Raw genomic sequence first — 25,335 nt, 5'->3', positions numbered from 1 at the left:
TAGGATAAAGCAACCACCAGGCCCTGCAATTACTAGGCCTGAACGCTAGAGGCCGCCACGTGGCCGAGAGGAATCAAAATGGCGCTCCCGCCTAATGAGGCTGCAAAATGGAGGCCTCACAGCTCTCCGCTCAAATCAATGCACCTCTGGGGACAACCAGCGGCACCCAGCCCCCCAGCAACACCAGGCCGGCCTCCCAGGGCCTGCTACAGGGCAAGGTAAGCCACCCCTAGCCAGGCAGCCAGCCGCAGGGAAGCAAAGGCCCTGAATAGCGTTTTCGCGGGGGGGGGGGAGGGGGGGAGGAAAAAAGGCCCGAAAACACAGGCCGCGGCACGTCGCGGCGCGAGCGCGCCCACCCCCCCACAAAGCGCGCACCCCCGGCTCTCACGGGGAATCGGGGCCCCGCTTGCCTTCGGAGGCCGATGCAGGCCTCTCCGGAGCCTCCGGAGGCCCAGGGAGCGCCAAATCGCAGGGAGGCCCCCGGCACCTGCAGGCCCAGGCGGCGGGGGGGGGGGGGGATCGCGCGAAAGCCGCCCAGGAGGCCTACTCCGGCACCAACAGAAGCCTGTGGGGAAGGGAGAAGCAAGGACAAACTGAGAAGAAATGTTCCCTTGACTGGGGATCGACCCTGCAAGAGGGCAGGGGAATTGAGGGAAGCCCTCCCCACACGGCCCCTGGGCCCAGGCCGAGCACCCCCCCCCCCGACTAAATTAAAGGGAATTAAAACAAACAGGAAAATTAAATAAAGTGGGGAAGGATCTTTCAGCAACAAATTAAAGAAAGAGGAGAAAATGGAGGAAGAAAAACAAAGGGAAAAGGTATACGACCCAAACTTCTGCTGTAGTCACTCAGAGATCCGATGAGATCCGATGTCCACAGCAAAAGAGAAAGAGAAAGCTGTGGACCTTGCTTAAATAGCCACTGACCCCACCCCTAAGTTTGCAACATCAACTTTCCCCAGATAACCAGATCCTCCCATCTAAACAAGCCCTGGCTTTAACTTGCCTAGCAATCATGGGGTGCCTTGTATAGCCCCATCCGCAACCCGTGCTCTCCTTTTAGTGAGAACACGCTTTGCTGCAGTAATTATATTTTGTATCTCCCCCATTTCTGCCCCTCTGTTGGCTCTATACATTTTTATCACTTAGGGAAATGGAAGCTTTGGGGAATTGAGAGGAAACCTGTTGCTAGAAAAAATTCAGCTTGCCTTCTCATTTGGTGGTTTGGAACCACGTTATTTCACACAGCAGCACTGAAACCCTCTGGTTGTATCCTTAGAGCTGCAACTCTTTCCAGTTTTTCTTTCAGGCATTTGTCCCTAGGAAGCCCTAGTAGGAAAAAGGGAATGGGTGTTTGTGTGTGTGTGTGTGTGTGTGTGTAGAACAAAGGAAACAGAGAGAAGAGAGACAAGACAAAAGCTGTAAGATATGAATAAACAAATAACTTGCTTGTGTTCAAATATTGCCTACAGGGTCTTCCTTATCAGTAACAAGATACAGAACCTCTAGACAGATTTATGGTCCTAGAAAATGGAAGGCTTTTTCATATGCTTGTGGAAATGAAGCACACAGCCAGATCAATCCCAGCATGCAGGAGACAAATGAAGCACACTGGTGTGCAATGTCCCATTTCCTGCCATTACAAGACCAATGATCGAGGCACAGAGCTCACTCACACAGGGCTGGCGGATTCAAGACTTTCTGCTATTACACTAGGCACAGCAGCCTAGGCTAGAAGGCTTAATGCCACATGCTAATTTACTCAGAGCTATTTGCTAACTTGGAAACAAGGAAATGAAATAGTCATTTCTTGTCCTGCAATATGGAGGAATTTACACTGTGAAGCTCAACCTTCCTCCCCTTCTCCCTGAAACTACAGTTAATGGGGCTGCACTCAAGAAACCCAACAGATTTAAATATTATTAGGGTGATGACAATTCTCTGAATGCCTTCCTTAATAACTTGATGTTCCCAAGGATCATGGAATGGGGGGTGGGGAGAAAGATAAGATAGCTAACATATTTTGTAGGAATATGATCATATTACAGTATACTTCTTATTATAAAATGATGCTCACTTCATTCTATTTGGGACATTAAAAAAAAAACAGTTCAGAAAAGCCACTGTGAGTTAATTTCAGAATTTCACACCCATAGTTTAATTTCTATATTCATTTTAAATTTCATCCGACAGTGCTATAAATAGCATGTCTTTTACAATATTTTAGGTTCAAATCTAAAATAGTAACAAATATGATGTCAGGCCTCATGGGCATAGCAGCTGGCCCCCAATTCAATAAAAATACATAGCTAACTGGAGTTCTGCCCCCACCCAACAAAAGGCCTGGCTACACCCATGTCATGCCTTAAAAGATCTTAATGCATGAATTTATTAAACTGGATCACTCAACTCAGTCTAATTTCTTGCTATTTTCTGGATTTTCCATTATCATGTCTAAATGACACATCTGTATTCCAAGTACAATTTTGGAAGTCTTCCCTGAGAAAGACAGAGAGGGAGAGTGACAAAAACCTAAGGCATACAAAGGAGGCTCACAAGTCAGGATTATGGAACAACAATTTTCGAAGGAAAAAAAAGCTGGTTACCCTAGGACCTCAGTACTTTTTAAAAGGCCATTTCCTGTGTGCTCCGCCACACACACTGATAATCCTCTGAAGCCCTGCTCCAAAACCCTTGACCTTAGGAGGCAAAACTTGTGTCAGTTGAAGGTAGGGCCTTTTCTGCTGGGGCACCCACCTTATTACTATACTGATTCAGATGTCTGACAAAGACTGGCTTTAAAAAAAAGATAGTTTGTTGATTGTGAAAAGTTTGCTGACAGTTATATTATGCTTGTGCAGCTGAAATTTGTTAAATTGGTTGGATATTGTTAGCTTTTTGAGCTGAGCATATATTAAACTTTTAAAGCTTTCTTTTATTCTGTTTTTATTATTGTTCATAGTAGTGGTGTGTGAGGCAGTGCAGGTGGGGCGATCAGCCCCCTCGGGAAAGGCTGACTCCTCTTCCCAGGCACCAGGGCCTCTCTCCTGTGGTCTGCCTTTGGCTGGTCTTCACTCAGTCCACAGAGACTGGTGATAAGTGACACTTCCCTTTTGAGAGATGCACACTCACTTTTCCCTTGCATCTCAGCAGAAGAAAGAGACAATCTGAAAGTAGACTAGCATTCTACTTTATTCACAGACTGTACACTGTACATGGAGCTAGTACAAACATGTCTGCTCTCTCAGCAGCCTCCGTACAACTCCTGCATCCTCCTCTGAAGCAACAACAGGAAGGTCTCAAGTTACACTGAGAACACAACCCTGGCAACAGCGTAGGACATCCTGTCTCATGCTCAGTAACATTAGAAACATCACATGATGTAAACGATATGCTGCTATCACGCAGCTGGTGAGTACACATATCCCAACAGCTGCATTGCTCTTCTGACATCATCACGTGTCACTGCCAGTTGTGAGTCAAGGCCCCACTCCTTGCTTTGTGATGAAATAAGACACATGGACACAAGCATTTTGGGTTAATGGCCTAAAAAGGGCCACAACTTTATTGGTTACAGAATGTAAGTGGTATTGGCTTAGGCACTGGATCCGAACAGATTATACTTGACTCCTGCCCACTCTGCAGGGAGTCACACAAGGGTTAACAACCTGTAGGGGGCACTTGCTGATGCTAATCAACTGGAAGCCTTCCCCTAGAGTCACTGGGAACCAAGCCATGGCCCTTCCCACCACCTAGGCATCAGACAGGAACCATGACCGCCGGATTCCTTTAACAGAATACCCTTCAAGGGGAGGGATAGGTGTTGGCCACAACCTCCCCTCCAACACACAACACATTTTCCAGTGTCTAACCGCCAAACCTTAAAAAGTTTGCTATGAGGTAGGTGAAAAACCAAGTGGCTGGTGCCAATCTGCCAAGTGGAAAAAATTCCTAACAGGTCCCTCAGACAACCAAGGTGACCAACCAAAGTCCATAGCAAGGTCAGGAGCTGAAGCAAAACCTAGAGGGCGAGTGGGCGGGTGCCAGTTACCAAGAGGAGGAGGAGCAAGGCAGCAGGGAGCTCAGCACAGTACAGTCACAGTGTTGGAAGCAATAAATTTGCTCCACTTCTGAGCTCCATGCTGACATGACCCTATTGCTCCCCAACTCAGTAAACAACAGTGATATGCAACATTGGAGAGCAATGCAGTCCCACCAGCTGCTAACAGCTGTTCATTAGCTGCCTTGAGTCTATTTGGAGAAATTGTCAAGACAGAAACAGTTAAATAAATCTAAATATTGTGTGTGTGTGTGTGTGTGTGTGTGTGTGTGTGTGTGTGTGTGTAATTGTGCAGAGGTACTTGTAAAAGTGGTCCAATATGCCATAAAGTTTGCCTATTACTTCTTCAGCAATGTATACAAAATCAAGGAACAGCTTAGAAACAATGGACAGGAAAACTGTATCTATTATTTGGCGTTATCCTAGAATGACAAAGAAAGCACACAATGTAATGAATTTGATGTAAATTACAACCAAACAAAACAAACTGCTTCTACTTTCACATATCCTTCTCTTACTCTGTGGATTTTCCCATCTTGATTGCAGTATGGCTAGGTACTAGTTAAACTTATAACATGTCAAAATCAGCATCTGAGATTGCCAGCACATATATCTTCTAGCCAAGCATTAAAATGCTTTCATAATGGCGAGTGTTCCTTTGTGAAACCCAAAGAAAACATTTCAGCTCCATCGTGGGGGTGGGAATATAAGCTCTACAAAATATTACAGCAGAAAGTTAGCTTTTAGCATAACTCCTTGCTCCAATACTTTACCAGTACATTAGCCTCTTGTCCTCCAGGGAACTGGGCTTAAGAACTAGTCATGAAAATTCATGATAACTACACTACTCATCCAACCAGTATTAAATTCACATTTCAGGACTCCCGTGGCATATGAAGGTTGCACGGTAATAATGAAATGAAAATCTACACCCTTTGAGTTTTCATGGCAAAGGGAATGAAGACTTTTGAGCTCTCTTGTTCTGCTACTGCAGAAAATTGGACACTTACATATATGGTGCAGATTTACTACCTGAGAGCTAGTTTAAAATAGTGTTCAAAGTATAATTAAGAAAAAAAAACTATGTAGTGCTAATTTATTAGGAATATATTTTAAAAATGACTACAGACTCAGGACACTAAGCAACAGCATATCCAGAAATTAAGAAAGAAAGCCATTTGTGTGTGTGAAATCATAGTAACTCACGTGTAGTATATCATGTTTGATTATCACTTACCTAGATATTATTCTGTGTACTGGGAAGCTACAATGTGTTGCAGCTTTAAAAAGTATTTACGCCAGTTGTACTTGCAGTGCAACACATACGGATGCTCAAAATTACCTTCGTATTCAGATCACAACATATAGCACTAACTAAAATGCATTTGAAGCCCCTCTGAAATGTTAGGTTTTGAAAACACAGATGTGTTCCTCTGCCCCTTTTCCTTACCTTTCTCATCTCCTCCACAGATAAAATTTAAGCTGCAAGGTCTTCAGGGAAGGAACATGTAATATATAAAGTGTTCTATAAAGAATTATGTGAAAAAATAAAATTACCAAAGAAGAAAAAATATTAGGCAAACCTATGAAAAAGGAAGTGTCTCTTCCCTGAATAAAGAAATTGTTTATTTTTTGTAGGAGTGCTTAAAATATTGCTACTTTTGTTCCAACTTCCCCAAGCAGTGAGATCTGTCTCCCCTGTGTGGCAGAGCTTCTTGTTCTAGCTAAGCCTTGCTTGAGCAACAAGGTCACCTACAGTGTTTCTATAGTTCTGATTGCTCTTTGGCCCAGCATCCTAGTTTGTCCTCTATTCATGCCTTGCTCTATGGTCCTAACTCCTGCTTTGTCTCATCGCCTGTCTTGTTCATTGGTCCTCACCATTGACTTAATTCATAGTTCTTCACCTTGGGCTGCTTCCCACTGCACAAAAATGCTGGTGAATTTTCATGAGGATTTTTCTTTAATCAGCAAATTGCTGTGGAAATGTGAAAAACTGAATTTCAGAGTGGAAATATAAGAAACTGAGATAACAAATATTGACAGATTTGTTCATCCCTATGTGGATGGCAACTTTTGGATTCAACTCTGTGTAAAAATGGCTTTTCTCACATTTTGTTTTATGAAAGAATAAATTCGGCCTGAACCTGAACTTTCATTTGTAGCATATATCTCAAATAGGATTTGTAATGTTTTGAAGTACTTACGGAGAAAGATAAGAGATACTTGTATACACTTTGACAGATTAAATTCTTCCGTTTGCTTCCAGACAATAAATACTTTAGAGCTAAGACCCCTCCAGTCATAAAATGAGGAGGTATTGAGACAGGAGCTCATCACATGGTAATGTCACAGGCCACATAAACTAGTTATTTCATATTCTGGTGTTTTCAGAGCTATGTATGTGTTATATATATATATGTGTGTGTGTGTGTGTGTGTGTATACACACACACACACACACACACACACACACACTCTTCGTGTCTCTTGTCAGATACAGTTCTGATTGCTGTATTGCTTTCCTTTCAAACCAAATGGTTTAGTGACAGATCATTAAGTTGAAAGTTACATAGACTTTGCTCTTTTATATACAGTTCTTGTGTGTGTAATGTTGTATTACTTAAAGGAATAAACATTCACATTGATCCTTGAATTTCTGAACAGATATGAATGTCATTCATGAAGTACAGGTCCTGGTTAGAATGATATTTCATCATGTACCACCTCAGCGTGATGCTCAGGAATGCAATGAATATATGAAGACACACTTGGAGTTAAACATGGATACAGCTTTATTGATCACAGTGTATCATGTTTGACATAGGATCAGGCAAGGATATGCCTATCAGGCAGCCTGTCTGCTTGCCTATACCTCTCCCAGCTTTCCTGTTCAGAATCCAGGAGGGAGTCACTAGACTCTTAGCCCCAATATGGCACAGGTTGCACCTGATACCTGCCAGCAGCCTGGGTATGTGACAGCCACTCCTGGTTCCCTGAACTGTGGTGAGTTCTTGAAGTGCCACCCTAAGACCCATGTAAGATAGTGACCTCCCCTGCCACAAGAAACAGGCAGGTTCACTGTTTGACTTACCGCCTAACCTACTATGCCTGCAACCACCTCTGCAGGCAATTCTGGATATCAGTCAGCCAAATATCATTGTTCCATTATTCAACTGTAGGAGGTGAATGTCGTCTTGGCAAAATACAGGAAAAAGACTCAATTTCTGTGATATAAGATTGGGAGGTGTCTGGGGTGACCAGATTCAGTACTACCTGTATGATGGTCCCAGACACCCAAAGTGTTTCCAGAAATGGTTCCAGGATGCCCTAGGAAGCTCATCTTCTGAAAGCAAAACAAAACATCACCTGTCATGTGGATACCTGAAGCTAGGCACCTCTACCAGAGGGGAAGCTGCAAGTCCATCAGACATATACAAAGGGATCAGACCCACAGCCATAATGATTCTCCTTCCCTGTAGCCTTTAATACTGCTCCCATGATGGGAGTGAAAACTCAGCTTGTCCTTCAAAACAAATGTGGTACATGAGGATTTTGTTCTCACTTGCCCAAGAAATATCATATGACAGGAAGCTCTTAAAGTATCCAGAATTTTAGGTGTTGTTTTTTCTCTTGAGTTTTAAATGTTTTTGAAACTACCATGGTTAACTCGGCGGATAATCTGACAGAATTGCGGTGTTTTATATATAAACCTTTATCTGCTCTGTAAGTAATGTTTTGAAAATATTCAAGAGCCAAGCTGTGGTCAGGCATAGTTATATATTATTTTCATACATGCACAAAACAATGGCTACACATAAAAGGGTTAAACTATGCTCCTGGAAGGCACTGTAACCAGGTAGATATTTCTAGCTGCCCTTGATTGGATTTTAATCTTCATTTTGCCACAAATAATCTCTGACCTTGACCCTTAAATGGCTTTCATCCTCAGCTCCTTTATGAGTCAAATCAGATTTAGAACATGTATCAGTTGAGTATCTATAAAGTCTGATAGCAGTACAAGTACCAAAGAAAACAGCTGGAGGTTGGAGTAAAATTTAGGATTAGAAGCTATTATTTGATGTGCATAATCCAGGAGAGGCATATGTAGCACTAGCTAAGGTTTATTCAGAAGTAAGTTCTATTGAGTTTTATGGGGCTTAATTCATAGAATCATAGAATTGTAGAGCTGGAAGGAACCACAAAAATCATCTAGTCCAACCCCCTGCAATGCAGGAATCTTTTTGCCCAACGTGGCATTCAAACCCACCACCTAAGATTAAGTGTCTCATGCTCTACCAACTGAACTATTCCAGGTAACAATATAGGATTGTTGCCTGTTCTCTTATTTACTCAGCTCTTTACTCCTTTGGGCTAGAATTTCTGAAGTAAACATCCATGTGGAAAAATGGAGGAATCATAGCAAACTGCTTAGAACTTAGAAGTATATTGCAGCTGGAAAAAGTGTAACACCTGTTAAGAGTTCATTGTCAACAGAGAAAAAATGCTGCTTTTAACCAAACCTTTTTGTTTACTTTCTTTTCTTTTCTTTTTTGGCTATACAAGTTCTGTTTGCTGATTTCCTACCTTCCCAGACATTTCAACTTCTTTTAAACTCTAGACCAGAGCTGATTTAAGGTTGTAATGGAACATATTTAAATAAATGAGAATCATGCACATAAACATGTTTCCCTCTGGGACAGTGGCAGTCCTACAGAAGAAATACTCATAGAAAGAAAAAATAGATGTTGCTTTAATAACAGTTGTCTAAGGAATCTCATTCTTTGTAGAAATTCTATACGAAACTAATCAATAATTCAATCCTGTTTAACACAAAATTGAATTATATCGATATTTGAAATTGTTTTAGTGCATATGCCATGGGCACAATCTCTTGTCACAAGTTGGAAGCACCTTTGAATGCACCTGCATATAGGATATTTTTATGAGATACACTGGAACTTTCAAATCCCTGAAAACACCATGAAAGCCATCTTCCCCTTGTTTCAAACAGCAACATGAGATAAGGAGTCAGCAATGAATAAAACTTTGCAAAGAAGAAATATCAAGATAAAGGCTATAAGCATTATAAAGTGACAAGTCAGAAGTCCATGCTGCATGATGTGTGTTTTTTCCAAGGACAGCATTCAAGCCACCCATTAGCCAGACCAGCTATTTTATTCATTGATGATTTGAAAGGCTGAATTCAGGCTGTGTAATGTGGGCACAATGGAGACTTGAGATGGGCAGAGTTTTAGGAAACCCCTGTTACCCTCACGGGACACGGGTGGCGCTGTGGGTTAAACCACACAGCCTAGGACTTGCCGATCAGAAGGTCAGCGGTTCGAATCCCTGCGACTGGGTGAGCTCCCATTGCTCGGTCCCTGCTCCTGCCAACCAAGCAGTTTGAAAGCAGCTTAGTCATGCTGGCCACATGACCTGGAAGCTGTATGTCGGCTCCCTCGGCCAATAAAGTGAGATGAGCGCCGCAACCCCAGAGTTGGTCACAACTGGATCTAATGGTCAAGGGTCCCTTTACCTTTACCTATTACCCTCACAGACCTTCAGTTCCCAGAGTTCCATTGGAATAGGGATGGACTGTTAAACCACTCTGAGAACTATAGCTCAGTAACTTATCCTTAGTCTCTGCATGAAATCTTGAGAGTGATAAACCTGGGGACACAGTCACATAAATACAACTGTCTTGTCTTGTGTTAAAATGACCACAATTTCTTTACAACTCTGTTTAAGTTACTGAACATATCCAAACTTTCCGCAAAATATATCCCAACTGGGTTACAGAAAACATATTGTGATCTTCCTTTTCTCATTTTCCAGTTAGAATGTTCCAAGAAACTATGAAGACTTATACCTCTGTTAATGATGCAGATATTTCTGCTGTTAAGAGTCTTCTGGGCATCCCTCTTGCCCAGCTGTGTCTTGTGAGAAAGAAGAACATTAATGAGTTTCAATCGGCTTATGATAGGAAATGATAGAACACTTTGAATATAATTTTGGATATTATCACCACTGACATCAATTCTAGACCATGAGTAACCTTAATGCCCTCTTGAAATTGAGAATAAATCATAATCCTTCAGCAGATATACACACATAAGGATTTAATTCTTCCAAGTGAAATATTAAGTTGACAGCCACTTTGCAACTGTCTATCCTTTTTAAAGCATTTTCTGTGTCAGTATATTATGCTCTGCTGTTTTTACTAGTTTAAGAATAGAATTTTTGAACTAATTCAAGTAATTTTATGGATAACAGACCTGTTTTATTTAATAGTAAATATGTATCTTATGCTTATTACATAAGCAGAATGGGTTTGGAATATTCCTGTAAAGGAAGGGTATACATTTCTTTTTTTTTCAGGCTTAACTGTTGCATCAAAATTATGTCAATTCACAAAATGCATATCTCAGTCATTCTTGGTTACTTACTGAGGTCATCTTCTTTAAATGCAACTGTAATCTGATGAATAAGGCCTGGTTTGCACATACCACTAAGCCAAACTATGGCTTAGCAAGAAGGAAAAAACATATGGGCACCCAGTGAAAACTGTGGTATCTTTACACCTCCCACAGTCCTGCTGCCATAATGCAAAAAAATAAAAATAAAAAATCACACAATTTTTCCGAAAACATGTTGTCAAAGAACTTTTGAAAACAGTCCATAAATGTCATCCAAATAAGAACAACAAGAGCATCTATGAGTCTGTTTCATTTCAGTCCCACATTGTCAGTTCTTTGAGCATGCATACAAACACTGGAAACGCCTTTTTTTCTTTTCTTTGTATCTTAAACTGTTAAAATCAAGGACAAAACAGAGATGGCATTAATTGTATTAATGCAATGCCTTCCCCAAATCCTAGAATAAGTGTGGGGAATAGCATTGTATCTTGCCTAAAAGAGGTGGATTCTAGTGTGCAGATTCACCTGTTTTTATTCCATTTTTTTAATTAGGCCAGAGAATAGTAGAATGGTAGGGATGCCAAGGATCATCTAGTTCAACCCCCTGAAATGCAGGAATCTTAATTAAAGCATCCATGACTGATGACTATCTAACCTCTGCTTAAAAACCTCCAAGGAAGGAGTGTTGAACAGCTCTTGCTGTCAAAAAGTTATTCCTGATGTTTAGTCAGAATCTCTTTTCTTTTAACTTGAAATCATTGGTTCAGGTCCTAGCCTCTGGAGCAGGAGAAAACAAACTTGCTTCATCTTCGATGGGACAACCCTTTAGATATTTCAAGATGGCTATCATATCTCCTCTCGGCCTCCTCTTTTCCAGGATAAACATACCCAATCGCCTCAACCATTCCTTATAAGGTTTGGTTTCCACTTCACTTGATCTGGACAGTATACTTTTGTTGATGCACTCTAGAATAGCATTAGCTGTTGAATCATGTTAAACTTGTAGTTGACTAAGATCCTAGATATTTTTCACAGTATTCTTAGTTTGGATATAGCACAAGTTATATAATGTAACCACAATTCAATTCTATTATAATGCATATTGTAATCAATCTTTACAACATACTGATTTTTTTGGTATGTTGTTTTTAGCTATAGGTATCATGTATTAAGAATTTCCTACCTTATAGGAAAGAGGTCAGCATTTACAAGTACAATTGTGGATCATTTAATTTTGTGAACACTGAATACTGTGATGGCTCTTCTAAATATCCTTCAAATCAGACAGAAACAGTAGTCAGTGGTGGTGAAGATGATTATGATGATGACGACAAGCCATTTATTGGGCACTGACGGGAAATGGGAGTAAGCATATTTGCAACAATTTATTTCTTTTGTGAATTTTTAGATAAAGAAGAACCAAATATTTGGTCCATTAATGAATTTCAGAAAACTAATCTTAAGGGTATTTTACATTGCCATAGGTAAGTAGTGTCAGTAGCAACAAAATCCTATGTAGCGATCAGCCATGACACACAGATATTAATTCTTCTACAAGATGCCCTTTCTCTTAATTTTCACTTCTACAGCAAGTAATTACTTTTCTTGAAAACTATTAAATTGCACTCTCAGTGGCATATGACTTCAGCATTTTATGGATTCTCTAATGGCATCACTATCTGCTACGTGTGTATGTTGCCACCAACACCGTGCCTTATTGAAACAGATGGGTGGCATATTGCTAATAAAAGTGTCCAAGCCCTTAGAAAACATCTCTGTAACATAGGTTGTTTTTTTCTTTCACATTGTCAGGCTCAATGAATGTCAGCCATCTCTCTGCATATTGGTGTCTATCTTTCCCCAGGATGGGTTAATAGAGGTTAGGAATCGGATGCATAACTCAGATCTAATTTTTATATAGGTCAATAGGAACCTGGCAGAAATGAAGACTTTTTATCGGAGTACTGGTTACAGGCCCCTGATGGGTTGATGCATTAGTGCTTCACCAGTGGACATCTACATTCAAATCCTAATTAGATCAAAAGTGAAAGACTGTGTTAGTCTGACTTTAGTACCTAATTTGCAATGAGTGGCAGTTTAATTAAAAGGAAGGTAGTGTTGGAATGGCAGAGGTATTGCAGGACAGAATGCCTTGGCATTCTTTGGCTTGAACAACATTATTTCACTCTGAAAGGAATCCCCATTTGCAACATTATCGGTAAGAGGTCAGCATTTACAATTCTGGATCATTTAAACTATGCCTCTTTTGTTATTTAAAATGCATACACTACACAGATGATAGAAAAAAGAACAAGGAGAAAAAAACACGAAAAAAACCATGATCTGGAGAAATGAAGTCTCTCAGGTAAACCTTTCTGACACCTGCCTCCAAACCATAACCTCCAAAAAGTCAATAAGAGGTTCTGAATCAGAAATGCAGAAAGATACCCCCCCCCCAACTTTATAGTAGGTATCTGATATGGCTTCTCTCTTTCCTACTGAATAAACAAATCCTATGCAAAAAATAAAAATAAAAAATCTAGCAAATATACTTGCATGGTTATCTGCACTAGATTAAAATTCCTTATCCAGGCAAAGCCATCCTTGTTTTGGATATAGACAAAAATGCCAATGGACCAATCACATGCCCTTAAGGAACAATGCAGACTGATGAGGTTAAGATTGACACCATCAGCAGTAATTTAAAGGTTTTTGGAATGAGCAATAGGCAAGAATAAGGAGGCTCATCATTTTAAACTGCATTCAAATGTATGGACATAGGGTATGTGGCATATTTAGTAATGTCCATCAGTAGAGGAGTATATTCTACATATTCAAGGCAAATGAGCACAGAGCTGTTTCTGAAGTATTACAACCTTTCAGTAATATTACTTTAGGATCTTGTACCTCTTTAAAATACTAGAGGGTTGCAGTCAAAGCAACCCTGTGGCAAGTTTGATCTAACATGAACTTCACGCATCTTTTACCATCAAGAGAGCATTGCCACACCAACTTTAAGTATTCTAATAATCTTTTCCACAACCCTTCCTTTCTCTTACATTTCTACAACTCATAGAATCTTAGAATCTGTGGTGAAATATTTCTGATACTAATTAAAACAGCAGACTGAAATCTGTCTCTCTATATATAAATCACTCATATAAATGGCTATAGGTGCAGCCATTCATTTCACATTACCAAATTAAGCTCCTAGTAGGATCAAATTTTACATTCAACAGTTCATATTTACAAGGCTATTTTATCTTATTGACCTTTGCTAACAACTAATGAAACATCTACTTTGGGCAATGATGATTTATTCCTCATAAAAAATACTATTTCCTGAAGCTCTAAATATGTCCTTCTCCTTCAACTCCAGCAATTCCCAACTTGCTATCAGTACTTCAAAAAGCCAATTGGTCTGGCAAAAGAAGAATGCTCTTTGAATCTATTGCGATGCTGCTGAAACTGATCAGAGACATGCTGGGATACTGTCATTTTATCCCGCTGTGCTTTTAGAAGTCTGAATCCCCAAGAGTAGCCAATCATCTCCTTGAATTTCTCTCCTGAGTACTTCAGTATAAAATAAATTTTTTAAAAGCATGTGCTATCCGTGGAGGTCCGTCACTGCTCTATGAATCCTAAAACTATTGATACTTTTCTTTTCCATGAAAGTTCGTGCTACAATAACAATATCCAGTGTCTTCAGCTGAGAAAGCAGGGAGAGTGTGTATCGGAAGTATATGAGAGGAAGGGCACCTGATTGCATGAGGAAGGTGGCGTACCAAACTGCAGCTCTCTATTATGCCCTATAAAGTGCTATTGCAGAAGATTGCCTGTATGTGATCAATCCAAAGAAGAAAGAAGCATCATTTGGTGGAAAGGAAGGATGCAATTTTAACAAATAATAAAGAACTCACCAAAAATACAGAGCAGAGAAATGTATCTTAGTAAAAGCAGCCAGAGGAAACTATGGCACCAAAAACACACACTCACTCACTCTCTCTCTTTCTCTCTAACTATATAAAAACTATATTTTGATGTCTCCTCTATGCAAATTCTGAGTATAGCCCAAATTGATATTGTTCAGCAGCATTGACATGGACCTTTATTCCATTCCCTCCCCAATGATTCCCAAACTTAATTTTCACATTATATTTGAACTTTCACATTATGTAAAAGTCACTTCCAGAAAACTAATGGAAAGAAGCAAATATCTAGAACTCATGTCCATGTTATTTGATTCGGGGGGGGGGGATATTTTTAGTCCTATTCAAAATTTGAGGTGGTATACAAGAATATAGTTCTTTCCAGGTGTTTTCTTGGGGGAATCATGTATGTGCAGAAAGGCTGGGAGAGTAGCAACATTGTCGAAGGATGTTCACTGGTGTGAATGAAATTTAGTATGACATGCTGGTGTATCGGTGAAAAAGCCATAGCTCCCTAATACAATATATTCTGCTGTGTGAAGGGAACATTAGAAAACAGGACAGAAGCACTAGCATTATAATTAGGAAAACTAATACAGTATAATATATACCCTTCATTGGAATGCGCCCTCAGGTGGAATTTTCAAGCATGCAAAGAGGGAGCAGGTTATACAAAGGCTATTGGTTTACTGCTTGCTGGTGCCATAACACCTTTCCTTGCTGCTGTCCATAGGGAACAGATGCAATTTGGGGGTTTTTTTCCCTATGTAAAAATCACAGGTTGCTGGAATATCTGTTTTCACCCTTTCAGTTTTGTGTTTTTTTTAAAAAAAGAACATAGTTATTCAAAGATATCATTTTTTACAGGAAATGAGGTAATGGGTTTGATCCAGAGTTCTGCTGAAGAGAGGGAAGTGGTGGGGGGAGATATTTACTAATTCTTCGTTCTCCCTACAGTCACTTGTGCCTCCTCACAATCTGCCTTGGAAGATTGAGGGCCTTCCAGAACATCATAAGAGGGGGCACGAGATGTGGGGGGGGGATATTTTAACACTATCCTCCCCCATAGACTGGTGTCCAAGCTAGAGGCGATTGGACTCTCCAACTCCACCTGTCTCTGGGTTTTGGACTTTTTGTCAGAACGTTCTCAGAGGGTTAGAGTAGGGTCACATATGTCCACAGCCCTTAGCCTTAACACCGGCTCACCACAGGGTTGTGTGTTGAGTCCCCTGCTCTATACTCTCTATACGTATGATTGTACAGCCATTTATTCCAGCAACAAAATCATCAAGTTTGCTGATGACACTACGGTGGTGGGGCTCATTTCAGGAGGGGATGAGTCCGCCTATCGGGACGAGGTGGAGCGGCTTTGTGCTTGGTGTGGAGAGAACAATCTGGCTCTTAATACGACTAAGACCAAGGAATTGGTGGTGGATTACAGGAAAAAAAAGGCGGACATTCAGCCCTTGTATATCAACGGGGAACGGGTGGAGAGGGTGGCGGAATTCAGGTTTTTGGGAGTGACTATCGATCAGGGCATGACTTGGAGCGCAAATACCACTGCTCTGGTGAAGAAGGCCCAGCAGAGAATTTATTTCCTCAGACTTTTAAAGAAGAACAATCTGAGTGAGAGACTGCTGGTGTCCTTCTACCGAGGCTCCATAGAGAGCATTCTCACATACTGTATTTGTGCCTGGTTCTCCAGCTGTACAGCTAGGAAGAGGAAGGTGCTCCAGAAGGTCATAACCACAGCCCAAAGGATTATTGGTCATCCCCTCCCATCTTTGGAAGAACTGTACGGTTCCCGTTGTCTTAGGAAAGCAAACAATATCCTGCAGGATGCATCTCACCCGGGACACAGTCTGTTTGTACTACTGCCTTCTGGCAGGAGATACAGAAACATCAAGTCAAGGACAAATAGACTGAAAAATAGTTTCTATCCAAGAGCTGTGGCCTTCTTAAATGCAGTAACTCGATAGTGTGACCTGGGAGTTTGATGGGTGTGGGTGTGGGTGTGGCTGGAATGTGGTTTGTTTGGTTGTTGTTGTTGTGTTGCTTTTGTTGTTTTTAAGGGATGGCATCCAATTTCGTTGCACTTGTGCAATGTTGCACTTGTGTAATGACAATAAAGAATCTATCTATCTATCTATCTATCTATCTATCTATCTATCTATCTATCTATCTATATGCAAAAATTGCCTTTGTACCCCCTTTGCACTCCTTCTACTGGATTTCAGTCACTACTATGAACAGAGTAGCCCTTCTACTCACACAAGTGACACTTTCACTGGGATCCAACCCAGTGAAAAGTGATTATCATGTTGGGTTGGGTGCATTTAATACCCATATTTTAAACCAGCATTACATATATCTGCTGGAAGTATAAAGAGATGATGTGCGGTGTTCACCCTAATGTGAATGCACAACATGAAGGGACTGGGGTGGCTGATAACAGTGAATTGTAATTGTCCCTGCATTTTAGATGGTATTGGCAAAGCTTTGTGTCATTTAGAAGCATAAGTGGTAGTGTTCCAAATGTTCTGCAGTAATTTGTTTCAAAAGGCCGGTTGCCTTTTCCTTAAAATAAATGTCAATGTATCATCATTGTTTTCAGCAGCAGAATTCCAAATGACAATAAAAGAGTCTATGCACTGTACAGACCCACAGGAAGAATCTGGAATCATGGCCAGCCTCATTAATCATTAGTGTTATAGCACATTAGACACTTCATGCCTTCTAGACCACAAACTGCAGATGATTATCTGAACTGAACTCTAGACCAACTTGCATTTTAAGTGGAATTCAAAAGAGTGTATTGGCATTCCTTTCCAATTTATTTAACTGCAACAGAGCTATATATGAAATTCACAATTGATTCTGAATTTAAACATACACCACAACTATTTCTGAACCTTCCTGTATGATTTGCTGGCAGTTTCCTGTAACAACTGAAATAGATATGAGACGTGCAGATTGGCTGAATGGCCACAATTCATTCGACTTTTGTTCAACATTTCAACAAACGAGAGGTGCAACACAAATACTCCTTCGAAATTAGGGCAAGCCTGACCTGGGAGTAGTGTGACTCCTTAATCCCTCCACTTAGCTGGGTGTTAAGGTGCTGGTCAGATATTAAGTAAAGCCTTGCTGATTTACTCCCTCCCTGCTCCTAAACCTCTGGCATAGGTTGGACATAAATAGGGGCCTTACCCTGGGTCTTGCAGCCGTGAGTTTCAAATGTCAAGAATCCCACCTCCCCAATGTGCCTCAGTGTTTTCCTGACCCTGCTTGTATATCTTTTCCCCTGAACATTTCTACAAAAGGTGACTAACTTAACCCACTGTATATGGAATATACCCTACCACCTGCCTGGCTAGTAATGCAGAGTAGCCACCAGCAGCAGCAGCAACAACAACTCCACAGATGTCAGCCAGTCAGTTCATGTGGCAAAACAAAACAAAACAAACCCTGCTTGGCCTGTACACAAGACAAAGCCTGCATTGTACCCAGGCACAAGTGGGTGGGTACCATAAAAGGGGTGAGCAGTCCGGCCAAGGGTGCTTTATGTTGGTGAGTCCTGGCTCTCCGCTAGGCTGAATACAATGCCTATACCCTTTCCAGCTAGAATGAAGTGTAGGAAAGATTTTAAAATAACATCCAGTTTTATTACAGGTGTGTTTGCTGCCACCTGTAAAAGTGCTCAGATAAAAATAATCAAAGAATATTATGTCCTATATAGTTTGGATCCAAAGTTCTATTAAAAAAAAATAATGTGGCCAGATCCAAACCATAATGCACATGGAAATATATTTAAGGTATCTGCAGTCAATGAGTAAAAGCACTGAGAGTGGGGAAGTTACACAGAGCTATAGAAAATAACTTAGAACACCATTGTCCATTCCGCTCCATGAATCTTTTAAGCCCTCATTTGTAATCCATAGTTAAAGAAGGAAATATACCTTTTCATTTATCAGTTTTAATAATAGGTGTGATGTGCTTTCATATCACGCTAAAAGAAAATGTAAGAAAATGGTGCTATTTCACAAACAATGCCATGCAAAAGAGTCTGAAGTTCCTTCTAGCTGGCAACTAACAAAATACTGAATTACCGCTGGCAGCTTTGAGCAATCCAAGCATTTTAAAATCCATATTACTTCCAGACTAATACCTCTATTATAATTTATTATAACAGTCTCATTACATCCTGACATTATGTGTAAAGACCTTAAAAAATCATGAATCTATTCAGAGTTAGAACAAAACAAAAATGCATTTTCCATACAACAACCAAACTTGAGAATTGCTTTAACAATGTTGATCCCTCTTCTTTCGCAGTAAGTTGTTTATAAATCCTTCCTTTCATTTTGCTTTGTTTGTTTCTTGTACTTTTGCTATGGCTGTGCTATATCTTGGCATTTGAATTTTTCTTTATTAAAGAAATTATTTGAGTGAAGGGAGGAAATGCTCCTGAACTCTTCTTCTCTTCAGTCCTTTAGCTATTAAGAAGAGCCTGCTGGATCAGGCTAGTGACCCATCTGGTGCAGGATCCTATTCTCACCCTCGAGCAAGATGTGGGCATGAATTCCAGCAACTGGCATTCAGAAGCATACTTCTTCCTACCATAAAGGCAGAGCATAGCCATTGTGGCCAATAGCTCCAGGAACCTGCCTAATCCTCTTTTAGAAGTATCCATGTTGGTGGCCACCACTGCCTACTCTGGGAGGCAATTCTGTAGTTTAACTATGTGCTGTGTGAAGAAGCACTTTCATTGTTCTGTCCTGAATTTTCCAAAAATTTCCAGTTTATAAGCATCCTGGAGGGAGAACTAGGCACATGGAGATGTGTCCCAGGAAATAAAAAATAAACCCCTCCAAGCACTAAAGAGGGCAAGTTCTGGTGGGAGCACTGAGTGTTATTTCCCCATTTTATCCAGAAACATACTCCCTCACACATACTCTACAGCAATAAAACACTAAAGTTTCAACCTGGGCACCATCTCCACACCTAAACCCTCTAGTATGATAGAGCACATTAGGAGAAGACCTCCAGAAGAGGAAAGGGGGGGTCCCTGTCTTTCCCCCAACCTCTTCAACTCCTAAACTCCACTAGCGTGTACCAAAATGGCTGGAATCATGACCAAGGACAGTCCTCTTAGATATAGAAGTAGGCTACAACATTTTAGTTTAGTTTTGTTGCAGATCGCTTTTATACATTCTATTTCTTAGAAACCATGTTTCTGTCATGGGTGCAAAGCTGTACCTTAGGAGATGCAGCCACCTGGGTGATTTATGACTGCAGGTGCCTATTTAAGGGGTTTTTTTTAGGATTATGATGCTCTATGTCAAACATTTGAGAGGTGCATGTTTTGGTGAGCAGAAATTTGGAGAATTGAGAATTTGTTTTATCTTGAGAGTGTGAGAGTCTATTTTGAGAGTTTTGCCTAATGTTGACGCCTATCAAGGCTGGTCCACCCATGAGACAGACTGAGGCAGCCACCTCGGGTAGCAGGATCACATGAGGCAATGCCCCGATGAGTGCCTGCCAGCAAAGCAAGAAGAAGAAGAAGTTTCCAGTGAGATCTCATCAGAAGCCAGCGCCATACAACCCCAGTATGTGAGGTTCTGGTTTTAAGCAGAGGTTGCATGGCTACCGATGCTTTAGTTGAGATTCCAACGCTATGATTCTGTGGCGGAGTGCCAGCAATGGCACCTTCCCATTTCATCTCAGGCAGTGAAATGAACTTTCCCAAAGTAGTAGTTGTTGTTAGCAGGTTACAACACTTAAAACACATTAATATGAAAACACAATATTACACAATATTAAAAATTGCTTAAAACAATTTAAAATCACAAAAATGCTTTGGGAGCATGTGGAGAAATCAAAAGGGATTTGTTTGGATTTAATGAATTGGTGAATTATTAAATGCTTGTGCACAGAAGAAGGCAAAAGTGGAAGAAGGCAGGTGGTGAAGTCTCCACAGCCATTTCTGCTTTTGTACCTTTTCGCATTGTGTTATACTGTATTGAGATGGAATTTCATGTTTTTCCTTCAAATTGGGATCTGTTCACACACAGTGGTGCATCTATGCCCTTCAAAAGCAAAACAGAAAACAAGGAAAACCTTTTTTAGGAGTCTGCAGGAAACCTTTATCCAAGTATAATGTACAATTTAATTTCAATTTATTTGCAAAATTAATTATAAGTCAGAGATAACACAGAAAATTACGTTCTCTGTTGCTTTTCTGTGACAATAAAGCAATGTGGCTTTCCTTTTGAGCTGTGTTCCAGCTTTTCTGATATGAAACTTTTACAGATAAGGCCAGTGAGCAACAATAATCAATGCAAAAATATATGCACTCATTTGTTCTTTATGAGTCTCCATAAAATTGCTGGGATTTGGAGCTGCTTATCTTTCCCTAACGTCCTTTCGAACATGTCTTCAAGGTTTGGTATTTTATATATTAGGTAAAATATATGCTATTTGTACTATGAATAGAAATTAAGACTACAATTTACACACAGAACATTTTTATGTGAACCACTAGGCATAACCTTGCATGTGGCTGAACAGAACCATTTTTGACGATAAAATATGTTGTGTCTAGTATTAATGCTCGTTTTATTTCAAATATATGTTTCATTTTTTCTGTGAGACCAAATATGAGAACAAAAGTGATCATGTCAAAAGCCAAATGGTTGAAGGTGGAAGAATTTTACATATTCCAGAAAGTTTTATTTATTCATTGGTTTGTTTAGAACATTTCAACTCCTGCCTGTTAAATGAGAATAGCAATCCCCCCCCCCCAAGAATGCTCCCGGGGTGACGCTATGTTAGCATGCTGATGGGAGTTGTAGTCCACAAAACTGGTTGGCAAAAGCTGTGCTATGTCATGACAAATGTTATTTCTTCAGCTTTAAATTCTTGTTAACTTCATGTTTTTAACATTGTTTTATAATTTGTAATACGTAGGCTTTATAGTCTTTTTTTGTATACCGTCTGGCTACTTTTTAAAAAAATGTAGAGCCATTTATAAATACTAAAATAAAAGTGATACGGGTGGCGCTGTGGTCTGAACCACTGAATCTCTTGGGCTTGTTGACAGGAAGGTTGGCGGTTCTAATGCCCGCAACGGGGTGAGCTCCTGCTGCTCTGTCCCAGCTCCTGCCAATCTAGCAGTTCTAAAGCACACCAGTGCAAGTAGATAAATAGGTACTGCTGTGGCGGGAAGATAAACGGTGTTTCCATGCGCTCTGGTTTCTGTCACAGTGTTCCGTTGCACCAGAAGAGGTTTAGTCATGCTGGTCACATGACCCGGAAAGCTGTCTGTGGACAAACACCAGCTCCCTTGGCCTGAAAAGCGAGATGAGCGGCGCAACCCCATAGTCACCTTTGACTGTCCAGGGGGTCCTTTACCTTTACTAAAATAAAAAACAGCATTGGTGTGTTCTAATCAAAATGAAGATATAACACTGATCTGTCACTGCCTGAAGCAGCAGCAAAAGTGTTTTTTAATTATGGGGAGGGAGGGGGAAAAAACTCAGTCACCTTGTTGGAACTATCCCTCTCCCACATGTGTACAGTACTGGCAAGGCCATTAAGATTGCACCAATCATCAGGGGTCCTTCCCCCCACCCCACCCCAGAGAACTAGCAACAAAGTCAGGGCCAGATACACCATCTAATACTAGTAAAATACTAGTAAAATATATGTTAGTAGCAGCCAATGTTTACTCTGTACTTCAGCTTTCAACAGTGGGATAGACTCATGAAATAAACTCTTTGTGGTGCTTCATTCCTTGTTCTTCTTTTTCAGCTGAACAACATCTCTGGGAAGTAAGATTAACTTGCAGACCAGAACTCCATCACCACCACCATCTCTCTCCAAACAATTTTTCACATAAGGGCAAAGATGAGCTCATTTTTCCTTCCTGTACTCAGCATCACAGCCTGAAGAGCAATGATCAGGAGATCAGGACTGTGACTGTTTACTTTCTCTTAATATCTTAATTGCCTGATTATGCATCATGACAGTTTAGCCCTGCGAGCACATTCCTTCTGCCTTTATTCACAGTGTGCCACTTTTCTCTGCAAGTCTGTGAACGCAAAATAGGAGAGAAGCAGTTTCAGAAGAGAGATGCTAAGAGATGGGAAGGATAAGCAGAGAATTGATATGCAAAAGCACAAGGTTATCCAGTGTTTGACCTTATTGATCATTTTTTGTCTCAAGCATTTATTTTTCCCCGGTTGCTCAACTCATTCCAAGGATTCTTACATAAAGCTTGTCGATTCATCCCATTCTTACGATAAAGCCTATTGTCCCTCCTTTCTTCGTTCCCTAGTGGATACAACCTAAAGTCTACTTGCCCTTGAACACCAGCTGCTCTAAAGCTGAGATATGCCTTCACTATTTTCTGAGCTCAGTCATTTTAGATTCTCCACTACAGAGGCAAATCATACCAAAAGAGCCAAAATGGCAAAAGGAGACATTTCAGGGGAGGAGCTACACTTTTAATAGCATCACTGCACACACACACACACCCTGCACACACTACACTAGTTTTGCAGAGGTAAGCATGCTGACGGCTGATAAAATCACTAGGTCTACTCTGTGCACTGTAACAATAGACTTCATCTTGTCTTAGTGAGATGACTGTAAGCGTCATATGCCACGAATGATCCATGGAATCCCTTCAAGTTATTTGATCCTAGTATTGCACAATTCCATAGCAGAGAGAGATTGCAGGATTAGTTTTTTTGGAAAACTAATGAATATTCTTTCAAATACTTCATTTCAACTGGGCCCATTCAGAATTGAACCAGCAGCATTTTGCTCTCAGTAGTTTGAGAACTTAAGGGTGATATAGATTCTTACATCAGTGTATAGTACATGCATGAGTCTTCCTAACCTACAGCTATTCATGCATTGCTTATCAGTAGGGAACTCCTAGACCATATGAGGCCCAAAGCAGTTCAGAGAACCTCTGCATCACCCTCTAGTTTCTACAACCCTAGATTTCCTTCAAATGGCCTTGTGTTTTTTCCACATGGTGGCCACCAGCAACCAGTCTGGTTGTTGTGTGGTTTTACTGTAGAATATTGTATTAGCAATACTGTGAAAACTCGCTGTGACATGTTGCCATATATGCAACATACCTTCCACAGCAAATGATCAAAGCTGACAGTGCTGACCATGTGTTTTGCAAGGCAGGATATTATGTAAAGCAGTGTACACACTGCCAGCCGCCTCTGAATGAGTTCTCTCGAATGAGAGTAGAAGGCTTCTAAAACAATCCTACTAATGCTATTCCAAATGTAATTGTAAGGAGAAATGCAATAATCCTCAAACATTTTAACCATAATAATATCCACACAGATCATTTTAGAGTTTAATAGCCCTTGCCAGTGATCATTACCTTACAGGATGTTGTTAATTTTTCAGATATGCCTTATGTCTTAGGTTTCAGTGCTTAAATATACTGAGCATAAAACTGCATAATATTATGAACCTGGAATATAAAGAGCTATTTAAATTTCTCAGGCCAGCCTTTCAGATATAACTGCATCAACTTCTGTTTCACTAACTGGTATTTGGATTGCAAGTGTGTCCCAAGTGACGCAACTCAGAAGTTGCTAAGTGCAAGCAGAGACATATAAGAGTGATGAAGTACTCCATTATTTTTTAAATAGGCTTTGGTTCCCTAAAAAGCCATGATGTTCACAATAGTATTGTTGTCTTTGGAAATGGAAGAGGAGGAAGAATCACAAAGAACTCACAGATATTGGCTAATTTGTACAGGAAAATGGAATTGACATTTTGACTGAATCCTGATAGACCTACCCAGATATCCATGTTGGCTTAGTGGCTCATGAATTGAGGTTCCTATTCATTTCAGAGGAAGGAGAACATAAGCCAGCTCTTTAGTTGCAATGAATGGGGAAGCTGTTAATAGGCTGGGGAACTCTGTATGAACACTGAAGTTCCTTCACCCAAAACCGATTACTGGACTGGAGTATCAATCCACATCAAAATACTGGCATACCATGTATATTGAACACTTACAAACCAAAAGTGGCATTCTAGTAATGGGCAAACTCTCCTTGGTTCCATTCAGAATTTGCATAAAAATAATAATTAAAAAATAGCTTGGTTTTCTGCACTTAATTCTAAAATTTGGAAACACTGTTGCCTCCTACTGATGTCTTCACAGGGCATAGCAAGAACCAAATACTTCATTTCCCCCAGAAGAATCACTAGATAAAAAGTTTCTTTATGTACTTTTTATTTCATTTTGTGTCAGATTATATCCAAGTTATGATTTAAAGTTCTATCAAAAGGGAAGGAACTGTTCTTGTATCCCACTAAAATAAAAACCACTTCACCTTGTGAAACACTTGCTAAGTTTTATTTACCTTAGACTTGCTTTATAGCTTTTACCAAATGCTGCCCTGTCTTGCTGGAGTGACAATTATAAGGGTTTGGAGAAGAGCCTATCATTTATTTTAAAAATGTCTTGGGTTTCTGGGAGCCATGTGTCCATTCTGAATGAATTTTTTAAAGCCAAGAGGATTACTCGTAGATTCACTGCAGATATTACATATGAATAAAAACTGGTTTGTAGAGACAGACTGGTGGTGAGATGAGTACTTCCCATATCTCTCTCATATCTTATTTGGAATTACATCCAAGAGTAAGTCTTCAATTGATCTGTGCCTCAGTCTCTTTCCCTCAAAGCCACTTAAAAGTACATAGCTTTACAGTAGCTGAGGCCCTGGCTGTACAAACATGCTGCAGAAATCTCAAACTACTTTTTTTAAAAAAAAGTATACAGTACACATTTTCTTTCAGTATCTTGTCTTTGTGTTTTCTTTTATTGCTTTAGTTATTCCTTCAGAAAGTGGTTTGTTTTTGGGGTTTTTTGGTTTTTTACTTATT

The 25,335-nt window shown here is 40.2% G+C and overlaps 2 long non-coding RNA genes across 3 annotated transcripts in view; one reads left to right on the top strand and one right to left on the bottom strand.

The window, feature by feature from the left end:
* Positions 1 to 25,235, top strand: part of LOC310843824 — an 88,917-nt gene extending 63,682 nt beyond the window's left edge. The window contains exon 4 of the long non-coding RNA XR_014563667.1: positions 22,216 to 25,235. This is a non-coding gene — a long non-coding RNA (uncharacterized lncRNA). The remainder of the gene's footprint in view (positions 1 to 22,215) is intronic.
* Positions 1,207 to 10,074, bottom strand: LOC310842714. Of its 2 annotated transcripts, none has more exons than XR_014563315.1 (6): positions 9,928 to 10,074; positions 7,332 to 7,401; positions 5,510 to 5,584; positions 4,361 to 4,481; positions 2,410 to 2,498; positions 1,207 to 1,328 (listed from the first exon to the last, which is right to left on the bottom strand). It is a non-coding gene; the product is annotated as an uncharacterized lncRNA (long non-coding RNA). The 2 variants fall into 2 exon arrangements; XR_014563316.1 differs by lacking the exon at positions 9,928 to 10,074 and adding an exon at positions 9,618 to 9,657.
* Positions 25,236 to 25,335: the final 100 nt, after the last annotated feature.

Source organism: Podarcis gaigeae, assembly GCF_964106915.1.
Source record: "Podarcis gaigeae genome assembly, chromosome: 4".
Classification (NCBI taxonomy): domain Eukaryota; kingdom Metazoa; phylum Chordata; class Lepidosauria; order Squamata; family Lacertidae; genus Podarcis; species Podarcis gaigeae.
This window is presented reverse-complemented; position numbering and strand designations above follow the sequence as displayed.